Consider the following 17,267-nt stretch of genomic DNA (forward strand, 5'->3'; position numbering starts at 1 on the left):
ATATTGTCACACCCCGACCAAAGGCGTGGGAACATGCCGGGGTGCCACGATTGCCCATGAACACATAACACTATTTAAAGTGACAATATTTAAACAACTCATTTAATTTAATAACATTACAAAGTCACATAACATACTTGTTCACAAGATAATCATAACAAAATATAACAAATAATATATTGTTTCGTTTTGCTAATAACCTAAAGGTCTTGATAACATTTCTCCACGATCTCGAGTCAACCAAAAGTCAAACCTGTAACATTGCATAAAATAAAGTTTATTAACACAAATGTTGTTGAGCAATTCATAGTTTTGACCAATATGTATATAATAAGAGATGCCACAACTTGTATAAATGAAATCGCTAATAATAATACATCAGCGACACTTTGCTATAAGAGAATACCAAATAGTCTAAGATTTTGTATGAAATCGTAATTAAGAATACGTTAACGACACCTTGCTATAAGAGAATACCAAATAGCTTAGGATTTATGAATCAACCCTCCAAAAACGGTAAACACATTAACATATAAGCATGTAAGCATGAAACACCAAATCGAGCATTTATTTAAGTAAAGTATACAATAAAGTTTGTGATTTAAGACTCAAGTATAAAACATTTAGTTTGAATAAGATATGCAATAGCACCCCCAAAACGAAAGATGGAAAACGGGGAATGAAAGTACTCACATTCAAGTATAAAACTTGATCGGTAAAAGACGGGAAATCGAAAGGACAGAGTTTAACGAGCAAAGCCTAAATAAAAAGGAAAAACCTTGAATTAGAAAGGTTGCCTTGGAAATCTTTAAATAACGATAAATGGTAAGAAATGTAATCAATTAAAGTTTAAGGTTCAAAATGTAAATGTTTAGGAAAATTATAACAATAACCTTTAAAAAAATATAAGTTTTCTCGAAACCGGGTTAAAGTATCTAGCCTTAATATTTACTCAACCTATGTTAAGTAATAAGGTGGGTAAAAAAGCAAGAATGCAAGTCCCTTTATAATATAGATACTAAAACGGGTTTTAACGAGTGTTCGGGTTGTTGGTTCAGGTCTTGATAATTGGTCAAACTCAAAGTCAACTTTCCAAAATATTAAATGTTATGAGATAACTCATAAAAATCAAGTAAGACTTAACCAAGTATGTAGTTCTATTGTTTTAGAACTAACAACGTACGTTAAGCGAGTGTTCGGTTTTGTCGGTCCAACTTTGTTATAAGATCAAGTTGGGTTCAACATTCCAATTACTTTGATAAAATATTTAAAATCAGTTCATAAAGTATTTTTAAATAAATATACAAGTCTTGATAGCTAGAAATACACTTGTGTGCCTTAAGCGAGTGAAAATCGGTTTAGTTCGGTTTGGTTCGGTTTCCATCTCACAATAAGTTCATGGATGGTTGACACATGCCCAAATATCAAATAACTTGTATAATAACTTATAAATGATGATACTTAAGTTTTACAACCCAAAAAGTTAACAATAAAGTCTTTAAACGCAAGTTCGGTTTTCGGTTCGGATCTTGTTTCGGATTAAGACCGAGGTAAGATTCTATAAGCCCATAACCATATAACTTATAAAAATGGTTTTAGAAACTTAAATCTAACAATAAGCATGTTTAAACAATTATTTAACAAAACTAGCAAACAAAGTTCGGTGTACGGTTTAGAGCTATTTACGGTTAAACCGAGGCTAGTCTCTTCAAACCCATAATGGAACTTCATAAATATGATATACAAACTAAAATGAGTAGAAGTTAAGCATGGTTAGTAAGAAATAATAAATTTAGATGGTTAGATAGTTAGATATATAACAAGGACCACGAAAGTCTGAGAGAACCGAGCCCCGGTGCGGAAGCGTGAATAATCGGTATTAATCAACGGTGTGGAGCTCGGATCTAGGGTTAGGATCAAATCTCACTCAGATTCACTCTTGAAAGATGTTTGGACGGATGAGGTGTATTGGGAGAGAGCCTGATTTGATTAAAAATCAATAATAGGATGAACAATTGTAATCAAAACACAAAAGATAGAAATGGTAGTATGAAATATTAGCCGAATGATTCTCATTAAGATGAAACACTCATACATACATTCATACATACATTCGATTAAGAAATATCAGCCGCCACCAGGAGAGCTCATCCTGGAGGCGGAGACTCTCTCAAAGGGATAAAACCCTATATCTCACTAATACATAATACACTCACTCATACTAGACAAATGAATAAAAACATCTATTTATACTAGTCTAGCATGACTTGGTCTTCAAGCCATCCACCCTTGGTTGAGACCAAATAATATATTTTTCACCCACAAATTAATTCGATGCGTCGGTCTAAAACATAAGTTCCAACAAAGTCCTCCATGAAGCCTTGCCTTACGAGGTCCGACACTTCACCGACCGAGACCGGAGAAATGACCACCAAAGGTAACAAGGGGTGTATATTATATATATGTTGTATAACAATCTTCAAGTATTAATAAGAGTTAGCAAGTTAATTAAAATGAAAGACTTGGTCAGTTTGACTTTGAAAGTCAAACTTATCAAGAACATGAAAATAACCTTGAAAGAACCTTGAACTAGAGAGAGGAAATAAATTATGAGCAGGGATGAATGTGGGAGAGGGTCATGTATTTATAAGATAAGATTAAATGGGTTAAACAAGAGATTTAGTGGGTAAAAATCGGATTTGTTGGATAATAACCTGTCGGTCCCGGTTGATCTCTCAGTCCATTTATGTCATAACCCACACAAATAGTGTTGACAAGAAGGTTAACGACGGGGCTAGATTGGAGAAGAATAATAGTGTATTAAAAATGGAATCAATAACACACTAATTGTTGCTTGAAGGACACAATAAAGACACACACACACACACACACACATACTCAAAAGATTTCCATACATAGTAAGTCGATTACAAAACAGAAATCATTAGGGTTTTAAGAAAGGAATGATTTGATTCTAGGCAGAATATCCGTATGAATATGCAGCCGTCAAATCGCTGTCAATAAATTCAGGTGTCTCTAACTTGCGTCCGTAGGAGGCGTGCCCTAGATCATTCTATTTATAGGCATGCCTCCTGACATCTGCCATTCCTTCTAGAAACCCTAATCATTATTACATATTTAGAAAATCATATTACAAAATATACTAAGTGTAAAACAGGTCTTCGGGTAAGCTTTGGAGCTTTTATCTTCTACGAGTATGTAGGTTCCCTGGACGGATCACACGAGATATCTCGGTCTACTCAGGTGCGGAATCCCTGCGTAGATCGTTACGAGCGTAGAAAGCAAATCAAACAAACACACACGAATAAACCGAAACACGTTATATATTAATAACTGAACTCACGTGATATGAATCACTGATACAGACTCCTGTCCTCACGTTACAATGAACTCAAACCAGCTTAGATCAACTCGATTCACTCAAACGACTCACTCATTAACTATTAAACCAAGCCGTAAGCTTGTATATAAATACACGACAACTTCGCCTGATATGTTCAGGCGAAGTTGTCCATAACTTCGCTTGTTCAACAAGTTCGCCTAGGCGAACTTGTTAACAACTTCGCTTAAACAAAAACATAAATAACATTATAGACTCGATTACAGACACTAGACTATGAACTACTGACATTTATGCACCAACAGACTCCCCCTTGGCAGTAGCTTCATATCTTGATCTTTAAGCACTTGTCTTGTAATCTTCACGCATGCACTCCTTCTCTAACACATACCGTGACTACTCGCTGATACTTCCTCGCTTCGTCTTTCCAAGCAGGAATATAGAATATCTTCTTTTCATTCAACACTTGCAGATCAGCTTTCTTGATAAGTTAACAAGATGCATCGGATCATACACCCTCAGTACTTCTTTTTCGTCTTCGTCTTCCATCACGGCTTCAGCAGTCTGGCAATCAACATACCACCATTTAAGATTCTTCAACACATCTTGAGGCATAATCTTCATTGGAACCTCCTTAATGCATCGAATCGGTTTGTACTTCATTACCATCCATGGCTTGCCATCTGCTCTCATTCCCCTTTCTTTATCTTCCACTAGCTTTCCCTTCTGTGGCTTTAATAACTCAAACTTCTTCTCTTTTATACTTTCTTTCCACACGATCTTCCCAATAACCCTTGCCATGTTGTCGTCGCTTCTATTGATCAGCCCCAATCTAGCCAAATCCTTCACCTCACATTCAGGCAATGTATTGAGAGATCTCAACGTTCTTTTAAAATACTGAATCCCATCAAAACGTTTCACCACAAACAACTTTATCTGTTCATCATATAGCCAACAAATAATTTCTTTCTTCGACTCAGCATAGCCTTTGATATTATAACTCTTCTTGAACATGGTTGGAACAGCAGGCTTCTTAGTTTTAATAAACCAATAAGCACAGCCTTCCTTCCACCTAGGCTGCTCCTCCCACTCAGTCTCATCATTTTCCATCTCAGTACCCATATCGGCTTTCTCAACATCTGGGATCTCGTGTTCAACATTTTCTTCAATTATTTCACCTTCTTCAATCTTATCTTCAATCACAATCTGTGCTCCAATCTTCTCAATCTCCTCAATAGGCAGCACATCATCATCAAACATCACATCATCCTCTAGCATATCATCATCTAGTTCTTTCAACGCATCGATCACATCATCATCATCATCATCAACCATCACCACCTCATCACCACCAACTGCACCCGCAGACTCCCCCTGAGCTGTGGAAGTCCCAAGAGCTTGAGTAGTTCTTGGCAACTCACCACCTGCACCTTTTGGTGCATTGGGATCATCGTCTCTATCAAACCCTTCTTCGTCCTTAACTCGTCGCCTCTACAGCCTGTCTCCCCCTGAGATGCCAAGAACTCCTTCATAGCATCTATAATTCGCCCATGTTCAACCAGGAGGGACGACTGTAGTTGATTCTCTGCTACAAGGCGTTGAATAGCCTGGGTCTGGACAAGATTCACCCTTGATTGTTCAGCCACGACCCGCTCAAGTGCAGCTATTCTCTCCGAGTCTGAGAGGGTTGCATCGAAATCAAACCTCATGTTAGATGTGTCTTGAGTATACTGAGGAGGGATCTCGAATGTAACCGGGACATCAGAAGCAGTTGTGGACGTAACCGCATGTGGTATCGTGACCGACAACCCTGCAGTTGCAACGACTGTAGACTCTACAAATTGTGCCACCACCTCTGAAGGAGTAAGCGTTGGAGGTGGTAACGACACAATCTCCGGAGTCGTCGTCTGTAGTGTGATGGATGGGATGCCGACAGCTGATGTAGCCACCACGGGAACATCCGCAGCGCTTGTAACCTGTACAGAAGTAGGAACAATCGACATACCTGACAGTGCGGATGGAGCAAAACGTACAACTCTTGAAGTCTCTCCAGCTCCCATACCTGCACCTGTCCTTTCACGTCTTGATCGTCTAATCAGCTTGTGAATATCCTCTTCTTCTTCTTCTGACTCAGTATCATCAACTGTCCTCTTTCTTTTCCCAATCGTCCTTTCTCGTCTCACCAACATCCTTCTCGCCTCATCCATAACATCATCAAGATCTGAGTCAGCCACCGTCGTAGCTGCTCTAGTAACATTCACTTCCCTAACCTGTGCAGCAGAGACCTGCACCTCTTTTTGTGGATCAAAACGGTCCATGTCGAAGAATCCTTGGCCGCCAAATGCAGCATCAAGGTCTACATCCTCCTCAGCCGACACCACAGGCACAGTAGGTACATCTCGAGTTGCTCCTGCCTGTTGTGGTTGAGGGTCTCTGAACTCATCCCCCCCGAGCTGGCACATACCCCGGGTTTATTAAGAACCCAAAGAGTGGAGTATGCCTTGGACGACGTTCAGGCTTGCTCCTCGCACTCAAAGTACGGCATTGAGCAAAGATACGTTTGCTCACACTCTCCACGTATCGTATTGGGCGTCGTTGAGGCAAATTTGGAGCCACATGGTTCAAGATCATCTGGATGAATCTTGGATACATTATGAACCGCTCACGAGCCATTGCCCTCCTCTGTCTGTCGATCTCATAAAAGACCATCTGACTGAAGCTATAACGTTTGTTATAGGTCAGAGCAGTCATTGCGGACTGCATGGTCGCACCCATTCCGTCAGTACCCGCCTTCCTCCCAGACATACACACAATCATGACGTGCATGAGGAAGCGCCACTGATCGAGCAGGAACCCCTTCCATCTCTGGGTATCGCCCAATGGACCAGAATAGCCCATTCTTAGAAATGCTCCATCGCGAAACGGAGCAACAAACTCCGTAGGGTCATCCCTAGTCTCCTCTCCAAATCGTAACGCCACCCGTATTTGTTCAGACGAGAACTGAACTTCTTGGTTGTTGACGGTTGCTCGCATAACCGGGGGCTCAACACGGCAATCGTATTCCACCGTCTGCCAGAAATCCTCGATATTGGGTAAGGATATCGGCAGAGTCGTCGTGATTGCGTGGAATATCCTCGAGCGAAGGAGGAATGTGATTATCTCGCGGTAATCCTCCACACCACTCGCTTCCGGGTCTAAGGTGATGAACATGTTGTGACCCGGGAAGAATTGTCTCTGATTATCTCCGTCATCACCTCCAGCACCTCCGGCACCTGCTACTGCAGCCATATCTGCAACAAACGAACCAAGTTAGATATACGTTAAGGTTTAACACAAGTTCGCCTATTACCATGAGCGAAGTTGTGATAACTTCTGTATAGGCGAAGTTAAAGTTGGGGCGAAGTTGGGAACAACTTCGCTTCATCTTTAAGTTCGTCTAATAATTTAAAAATTTAATAGGTCCAGGCGAAGTTAATGACAACTTCGCCTCACCACAACATCGCCTCAGGCGAAGTTTATGACAACATCGCCTCAGGCGAAGATAAGCATCAGGCGAAGTTACGGATAACTTCGCCTAAACCTTAAGTTCGCCTGAATCCGAATCGGCGACAGTGAGATCGATTCAAACATCGAAAATCTGGTGTTTCGGCCAATTTAGACGATTAAGGAGACTAAAACACATGGTATTAAGGCAGTCCGGACGATCAGTTTGCTCATGAACACGTAAAACAAGTTTTGAAATCGGGTATAGGTTTCGAACGTCCGAGGTCGTTAACCGGGTGTCGAAACAACCTAGGATTAACAACACCGAACATCGAGTATAAGATATAGAACCCAAACACACCTTGAATACTGATTGAAATCGGAAAAAAGATAATCGGATGAAAAACGGATTAAGTTCGCTGTGATAATCGAGGATAAGTTCGCTGATATTTCAAATAATGAACTGATGACCTTTGAAAATCCTTATATAGGGGCGAAGTTATACAGGCGAAGTTACGGTTAACTTCGCCTAGGCGAAGTTATTCACAAGTTCGCCTGTTTAACAACATCGCCTATATTTACAAAATTAACCCTTATATTTTGAACATTTTGCAATTAAGTTCTAAAACTTCCCTTTAAGAATTAAATGACACGATCAAGTCCAAGTAACCAGTTATAAAATCATAAAACTAACTAAGTACAAGAAACTTTTAAAAATAAAGTATAAGGGATCAAATTTCAGTCTCGATACTACTACGTTTTAGAAAAGATCCGAACAGGAATCATACTAATTACGTGACTGTCACATAGATCCGTGTTTAGCTGTATTATGACATATAGAGACAGGTTGTAAGCAGGTAAATAACTTAAGATGGTTTTCATCGTTTCTGTGATACGAGTTAAGTTCAATTAAGCTCAAAAATTAAGTGGGCAACAACTCAGAGATTATGATGCCTCCTATCTATTCTCAAAGCGTATTTGGCTTTCCCCAAGTCACCCCGAATTGACTTCGACCCTTAGTGTCTGATTAAGTTTGTAATTACTCTTCATCTGCTTCCCGTTCTCTTTCTTACTCCAGATTAAGAAGTCTTGATATTTTGAACTCTAGAATGTTCCAATAACTCATAAGTTTTTTTTTTTTTTTTTTTTTTTTTTTTTTTTTTTTTATGATAAACATTTACATAGACTTCAGAGTAGTAACCAACTGCAAGTCCCGAATCTGGATCACTGCAGTTTCTTGAAACGCTATCTTCACGGGAATCAGAACACTTACGGGCTCGTGTATGACTGGGTAATCGCTTTTCTGCCTATCATTCGGAAAGATATATATGAAGACATGCAAAACTCGTAAGGAGTTTCCACGTAAAATCAAGTAGTTTTAGTTTGTATCACATCTACTTTTACGCACCATAAAAAGTTACCATGACATACAATGACTGTCCTAAAGCCTTTTAAGCCTAATAACTTCACTAGTTAAGCACACAGAATCAGTATATCTATCATTTTCCAAGGTTGGATCAATTTTCTGTTAAACATAGCAAACGAACTTCTTACGAAGTAGTAGACTTGAAAAATAATTTCATTTCCCTTTAAAAATTTTAACATTAATCGCCCCGACCAAAACAAAGTCTTCAGGTAAACAGCTATCCCGAAGATCCAATGGATCAGCTGGACCGACCACATACTAGTATGTGTCCTTCTAACTAAGTATGATCGACTAATTTTAAGCGAAAAAATGAAAACTCATCATAAACCGCCCCGGTCACTTGCAGTCCTTTGGTTAATGGCTATCCTCAAATTCTACAAGTAGAAAATGAGGACCAAAACATATCCGAAGACAAGTCCTTCAAACTGAGGTAACCGACAAATTTTAAGCGATAATGACGTTTTTTTTTTTTAAATATAAATATAACATGAAAAGCATGGTTACTCGGGATTGATCATCCCATTCAGCTCGATAAGGTTTTGAAATCGTGTTTTGTCAAACGCTTTAGTATAAAGATCAGCGAAATTATCAAGCGTATCCACCTTTTCAAGCACAATCAGTTTCTTCTCAGCACAATCCCGTATAAAATGATGACGTATGTCAATATGTTTAGTTTTACTGTGCTTCACGGGATTGTTAGTTACTGAGATAGCAGCTGTGTTATCAATGCAAATAGGTGTAAGTAAGAAATTCAGACCATAGTCGCGCAACTGTTGTTGAATCCAAGAACCTGGGAGCAGCAGTTGGATGCTGCCATGTATTCTGCTTCACAGGTTGAAATTGCGACTGAAGTCTGCTTCTTGCATTGCCACGACACCAATCTGCCACCAAGAAACTGACATCCTCCAGTTGTTGACTTCCGACTCTGATTGCACCCTCCATAATCAGAATCTGTGTAAGCGACTAGCTCCAAGTCTCCTCCTCTCGGGTACCACAACCCCAGCTTCGGTTTGCCCTTGAGATACCGCAAGATCCTCTTCACACCCTTCATGTGAGATTCCTTTGGGTTTGCCTGAAAACGAGCACAAAGACAAACAGCAAACATTATATCAGGCCAAGAAGCAGTTAAGTACATTAAAGAACCTATAATAGCCCGATACTGAGTTGGGTCCACATCTGCATCACCGTCTGACTCAGCACCCAATTTGTGATTGACGCAGATTGGAGTGTCGAATGGAGTGTTGTCCTCCATCTTGAAGCGTTTGAGCACATCATGGACATACTTGGTCTGATGAATGAACATCCCATCCTTCTTTTGATCAACCTGCAATCCTAAAAAGAAAGTTAGTTCACCCATAGCACTCATTTCAAACCTTTTCTTCATGACGGCCTCAAACTCCTGACACATGGAGACTTTAGATGCAGCAAAGATAATGTCATCCACGTAGACTTGCACCAGCAGGAAGTCGCTTCCTTCTCTCTTAACGAACAACGTGCTATCAATCTTCCCTCTTTCAAACCTATTTTCAAGCAAGTAATCTGATAAAGTTGAATACCAGGCACAAGGTGCCTGATGTAGTCCATACAATGCCTTGCTTAACTTGTACACGTGATCAGGAAAGTCTGGGTCAGGAAAACCCGGAGGTTGCTCAACATACACTACCTCATCAACTTTCCCATTCAGAAACGCACTCTTCACATCCAACTGAAATACCTTCATCTTCTTATAAGCAGCGAACATTTATCGATGAGGAAGGTTGACATTTATCGATCAGCTATCTTTGCAATAGGTTTTCTTTCTCATCAAGGATCATCTTTATAGCAACTCTCTCTTCTTCTTCAGCAATATCCAAATACGGTATGTTAAAAGACTTAAAAAGTTTAACATAGTCGAAAAACTCAGCAGGTCCGTTGCTTGGTTTTGGCGGTTGGTAACTTGTGATATCGGTGTTACACACCACCTCAACCTTGCTGGTCGATGTATTGAAGACCGTCTGTTGGGAGTCCCAACAACATAACCGACTAAGATTCCTTCATCGGCTACCTCACCAAATTTTGAATTTGTCTTCAAAATCGAACAAGGGGACCCGAATGGTTCAAGACCACTCAAGTTGGGCTTTCTCCCATGCATAAGCTCATAACACGTTTTACCAAGTCTTTTAACAGTTAAGACTCTATTCAGAACATAACAGGCTGTAGCAACAGCTTCAGCCCAAAACACCACAGGAAGCTTCGAATCAGCCAGCATAGTTCTGGCTCCTTCAATTAATGTTCTATTCTTCCTTTCAGCCACTCCATTCTGTTGCGGTGTATACGGAGCGCTGTATTGGTGTTCAATCCCTCTCTGAAGGCAGAAGATCTCCATCTCAAAATTTTTGAACTCCGTTCCATTGTCACTCCTGATGAACTTAACCCTTTTATCCATAACGTTCTCAACTTTGGTAATCAAATTCTTCACCATCTGAGCCGTTTCGTCTTTTGATTTCAGGAAATACACCCACGAATATCGTGAGTAGTCATCAGTGATCACCAAGCAATAAGAAGTTCCTCCTAGACTTTTTGCATTCACGGGACCGAAGAGATTCATGTGAAGCAACTCCAGAGTACTGGCAATTGAATTGACTTTCTTGGTGAGATGGGATTTCTTGTGCTGCTTTCCCTTCTTACACGCTATACATTTATCTTCAAAATTGAAATTCTTCAAGGGAACGCCCAACACAAGTCCATTCCTGACAATGTGGTTCATCTTCCGAAGATGAATGTGCCCCATTCTCCTATGCCACAATTCGGACTCTGATTCACTCGCTTTTGTCATAAGGTATGATTCTGCCGTGGCCATTTCAGTTGATCTCATATCCATAATATATGTATTTCTTTCACGTGGAGCCTTCATCAAAATCCACTCCTCTGGTATCTGAAAACCAGGTTTCAATACAATCGCCTCATTCTTCGTAAAGTGAACGGTGTACTCCTTATCACAGATCTGCGACACACTCAGCAGATTGTGCTTCAATTCTTCTACAAAGTTAACCTTCTCCAAAGTCATCTTTCCGTTTGACACCGTTCCCATTCCAGTAATCTTGCCACCACTTTCACCGGCAAAGCTAACTCTCCCTCCTTGAACAGGTTTCAAATCGTGTAACAAGTATTTGTTACCCGTCATGTGCCGGGAACAGCCGCTATCTACAACCCAAAGATTGTTGGCAGCCCTGTTCAACTGTTCCTGCACAATAAAGCAAAAGATTAGAATTTAGGGACCCAAGACCAATTGGTCTTGGATCTATACATCCCAAACTTTGGCTTTCCAAAGTTAGTGTCTCGATAATTCCTGTAAGTCCCATTAGGATATCTCATTGAAGATTGATTGTGAGGCCTTCCAAACCTTTGTGAATTGAAATAATTATAACTTGTGGTTTGGTTATTAGCAGTGTAAAACTGAGATTTGTTTCTATGAAAACCTGAATTAGTCACATTTTTGAATTTTAAATGGTTTTCATTTTTAGCAGTATGATAATTACTATTAGGCTTATTCTCAGTTTTAGTAGGCCTTACACCTCTGAATCGCTGCTTCAGGGGGCAATTTGCAACAAGATGTCCTAATTGATTACATCTAAAACAACACCTATGCTCAACTTTTTTATCAACCGGTGTTTTAGATGTCGAGGCTATATTACCGCCCGTTCGTCTCACATATGGTGGGACGTACGGGTTTAGTGGAGTACTCCTTTTATTTGTTTCATCTTTTTCTCCGCTCTTGGGTAACACAACCTCCTCTTTTGCCTTACCAGACTCGGATGACTTATCCGAATCTGACGAGACTGGACTTTGATCAGAAATTTCAACACTTGAAACAGGCGAACTTGTTTCGCCTCTACTAACATTTGGTTCTTTAACAGTTACTTTAATTGGCACTGTCTGAGCAACCTTAAAGTCAACAGATTTCTGAACACTAGGGTTAAAAGTGTAATTGTGATTGTACGGTGGTGGAACCTCATGATAACCGATTCCTCCCCTCTTGACAGAGGAACCTTGATCACTAACAAGGTGATCAAGAATAGCAGAGGAATTTCTGAACTGCTCCAGTTTTCGATTCAGTTCCACCACTTTCACCTGGTGGTCAGCAATCTGTTTTTCTCTCTCAGCAATTAGTTTGGTCTTTTCTTCCAAAACTTCATAGCTTAAATCAATCACTTCAATTTTTTCAGCAAGTTTTGTTTTTAGACTTTTAACATCTTTTTCACAAGCTTTTATTTTAATTTTATAATTATTTTCTCTTGATTTAATAAAGTGATGATCTTCTTTTAACGTTTTAAATTTAGCATCCAACCTAACATACTGATCGGTTATAGTTGCTAATTGCTCAGACAAGTTTTCACATTTAGAGCATGTAAGTTTAGAACATACCTCGGAGAGCTGGTCATTAACGTCTGCCATAAGAGCTTTTTCCTCTCCGGTAACCTTCTCACTTTCTTCAGTTTCTACCTTTGCCAAATTTGCCTGCTCAAAAGTTTCTATAGAAAGCAGGTTCCAGTTGTATTCACCATCTTCTCTGGACATCATGGCACTATAATCTTTTCTACCCTCACTTTGCTGTGGAGACCTACCCTGACTTCGTTCCACACGCTCATTCCTGCATTCCTTTGCAAAGTGACCGTTTTGTTGACAATTGTAGCATCTCACCTTTGCCTTGTCAAACCCCGGCTTTCCACCGACAAACTTCCTTCCCGTCTTTCTCATAAACCTTTTTACTCTTCTCACGATCATGGCCATTTGCCATTGTAAATCCATTTCTTCCATATTGTCAGCATCAATCTGATCGTAATCTTCATCCAACATAGCTGGATCAACAATCTTCCCTTGAATGTAGTTCTCATAGGAAGCAATGAAAGAAGCATAGAGACCAAACTGCTCTTCAGCAGACTTGACACTCATAGGCATCTTGGAGTAGTTGTTGCTGGGAGTACTTGGAGAGCAACTACTCTTGCTTACCTGGGGTTGAGAACCACTCGATCCAGCTGCTACATAGCAAACATCCCCATTTGTGTTAACTGACACATGCCCCTCATGTGATGAGTTGGGGCCCGACTCTCCCTTTGTGTAGTAGGCAGCAGATTCAGTCTTCGATCCTGAGCTAGTGTTGACTTTAGCTCCATACATACCTGGATCTTGAACCTGATCCATAGGTGTCTCTTTTCTGACCATGTTAAGCTCAAAGGTTCTGAGCTTGTTGACTGCCGTTTCAAGATCATATGTGGGAAAGTCCTTGTCTTCCCTCATCAGCACAGTGTACATCTCCCATTTTGGTGGGAGAGCATCTAGAAGCTTCTCAACTATTTCTTCTTCTCGGTAGGAAATTGAATAGTTGCTCAATTCAGTCATCAGATGGTAATATCGAGTGATAATATCATCTAAGGATTCATTCTTCAAATACTTGAAGACTGAGAACTGGGTTTTGAGCAATTTTATCTTTGAAGCACGGATTCCTACATTCCCTTCAAATCTGTTCTCAAGAGCTTCCCAAAGCTCTCTTGCTGACGTATACTTTCTGAACGTATGAAGGATCTCTTGAGGAAGAGCCATAGTAATAGCAGCATGAGCCTTGCTCTCGGCCTCATACATCTTTTTCTCTTCTTCTTCCATTTTACTATACTTTTTAATTTGATCCCGACCTTCATACTCCATAACTGGTGGAATATAACCATCCTGGATGCATACCCACATCTTCGCATCCTGGTACATGACATATTGTATGAACCGATCCTTCCATGCAACGAAATCGGTTCCCTTCAGCAATCTTGGGGCCTTAGTAGCTGACCCTGCTTCAACTTCCATCTTCACTAACTCAGAGATGTTGATCGACGACATCTTTCCCGAAAAGTAAGAAACCTGAAAAATTAAGAATTTTTTTTTTTTTTAAGTACTGTAGGCGAAGTTACGGATAACTTCGCTTGAAGTAGGCGAAGTTGTAGAGAACTTCGCTGAAGAACTTCGCTGACGAACTTCGCTGATAACACTGCTGATTAACTTCGTTGATTCTTAACTTCGCTTGAGGTAAGCGAACTTAAGAGGTAGGCGAAGTTGTAGAGAACTTCGCTTGAGTTAGGCGAACTTGAGAAGGTAGGCGAAGTTGTGGATAACTTCGCTTAACCTTATATCTTCGCCGAAACCCTACGCACAGTGGCGGCAACTTCGCCTGATGAACACGGAAGATTTGCAGATCTGTAAATCGGATTTTAACGAGGTTTTTGACGGTGTAAAGGCTTGAACACGATGGTAGGAGGTAAGAATGATCAAAAACACAGAAAACACGTCCCGCGAATAGTCGAAACGGGACGATTTCTACACCCGCGTGAATATCCCGAACCACACAATCGAGCAAATGCTCTGATACCAATTGTAGGTTCCCTGGACGGATCACACGAGATATCTCGGTCTACTCAGGTGCGGAATCCCTGCGTAGATCGTTACGAGCGTAGAAAGCAAATCAAACAAACACACACGAATAAACTGAAACACGTTATATATTAATAACTGAACTCACGTGATATGAATCACTGATACAGACTCTCGTCCTCACGTTACAATGAACTCAAACCAGCTTAGATCAACTCGATTCACTCAAACGACTCACTCATTAACTATTAAACCAAGCCGTAAGCTTGTATATAAATACACGACAACTTCGCCTGATATGTTCAGGCGAAGTTGTCCATAACTTCGCTTGTTCAACAAGTTCGCCTAGGCGAAATTGTTAACAACTTCGCTTAAACAAAAACATAAATAACATTACAGACTTGATTACAGACACTAGACTATGAACTACTGACATTTATGCACCAACAGAGTAGACCTAGTAACCTTGAAGTGTGCTGGGAAACAGTTCTTCGGGTAGACTTTACTTAGAGTATTTTCCTTAGAAAATACTCACCTAGCAGACTTCAATCTTCCTGACCATAGCAAACTTTGCTTGATATGATTCTACGAGCAAACCGTTCTTCAAGAATCCCTTCAACTCTTTGTTAATGAATAACTTATTAAGCAAACTAAAGTCTGCTGGTAACATTGTTTGACTTGTGCTGGGAGCACTGTAGCTTGCTAGGATTTGAACCTTGCTAGAGAAGTCCTTAGAATGTTTCTTGAATAACTTTCCTCAAGCATGCTCGGACTACTGTTTATTAATCAAACCTTTCTAGATCTTCCAAAATACTTGGCTTCAAAAGCTTGGTTAGCCAAGAGCTTACTCGGAAGCAAACCTTGCTTGGCTTTGAAGAACAACCTTGCTAGACATAGTGAAACCTGCTCGGATTGACACTAAAGAAGACTTCAAGAAGATAACTCTGCCCGAAAGACAAAATACCTTGCTAGGCTTAAGTAAAAGCTTGCTCGGATGTCCAAGTGTGCCCAATGTCCATACTTAGCTATTTTCAGCGAGGTTGAGAAGATTCCAATCTCCCTTAAGTCCATTTTCTCATCCCAACAATCTCCCCCTAGATTGGAACACCCTCAGCTGTACCGGAACACCCTCAGCTGTACCAAAAAACCTCTATGGTTACATACACTTAGATCAAACTACACATCAAATCAAAATCAAATTACATAACAAAATCAAAATATTACAAAGTGAGAATTCTTTCCAGTGGACATACAAAGCAAAACCTAATCTAAACATGGTATTCATCTTCTTGAGTTGTAGGCTGCTTGTTTTCTTTCAACTCTCACTGTACTTGCCTTTTCCTTAAATACAAACAATTGACGTTGATGAGGATGATTGTCAGGAAGTGTCCAGTGTATAATACCTTTCAGATCATCATCATGAAGGAAGGTCAGGTCTTCATCATTTTTGATTGTACCCAATATCATACCAGCTGAGTTCCTGAGAATGTAGAAACCATTTTTTTCATCATAATTAACTCTTGCAATTCTACCATTCTGCTAAACTTCATGGTTGGGTCTTATCATCCTTCTTTCTCATACTTATGCAGGTCATCATGTTGGACAAAGGATTATTGTTCCTTACTTTTGAATTGTAGCCAAATTCAGCACATCTGATGTCACTAATCCTTTTGTCTCTCTTAGTATTTTCATATTTGGACAATTTCCACTTCTTCTTCTTATTCAACAAAGGGAATCCCATCCCTGCTTCACTTCTCAAATATTTAGACAGCTCATTCTGCTGCCTACCTGCAAGTCTGTTTCTATCATGATAGTCATATAATTCCATACTTGCCATCTTTTCTAGTTGTTCTTTCTTGTAGTCAGCAAAGTCATCTTTGAAGATAATCTCCTTTAATTCTATACTTTCCAAAACAACCTTCAATGTGTGAGACACAGAGTTATAAAAGAGCTTTATGGGTAGGCCCACATCAGTTGGTGGCCTCTCTTGTCTTTGTTGTTCTGCTCTTTATGGGTCATTTCTGGTTTTAAAACTCTGTCCTTTTGAAGCTGAGGGCCTTGATGGAACATCTTTCCTGGGTTTAGTGGCCCCCAATACTTCAAATTTCTTCTTATATAAGGAGATCACCATCTCCACTGGCATATTCATCAGATCTAGAAGATTTTCACCTCCATCTCTGAAAAATCTACCAATCATATTCAGCACATTTTCATCCCCAAGCTGACCGGCTGGTACAAACCTTTCTCCACTAGGTCTAGCTACAAAAATTCTAGGTTCCTTTCCTCTGTTAATAATTTCTCCCATTCGGCCTTTTCTTCATAGAATAATTGTTTCAATTGGGCCTTTCCCAACAGATCAAAAGCATTTTCACTCATACCCTTATTTTTCATTATTCCTTTCAGGGTCTTGATCATCTCCTCATCTTCCCACGGATCTCTGTGTTCAATAGGTTCTGGTTTGACTTGCACAGGAATAGGAGTTTTTGTGGCCGTGGATTAAAATGGCTTGTGCTTGCCAATGTAGCAATCCTTTTGTGCACATCAGGATTCTGAAGCACATGAGTGGTTCCCATTGTGGGAAAATCTTGTAAGTCATGGTTAAAG

Source organism: Bidens hawaiensis, unplaced genomic scaffold, assembly GCF_021521415.1.
Source record: "Bidens hawaiensis isolate Kalapana, Puna unplaced genomic scaffold, B.hawaiensis_p1.1 tig00002132_1, whole genome shotgun sequence".
Classification (NCBI taxonomy): Eukaryota; Viridiplantae; Streptophyta; class Magnoliopsida; order Asterales; family Asteraceae; genus Bidens; species Bidens hawaiensis.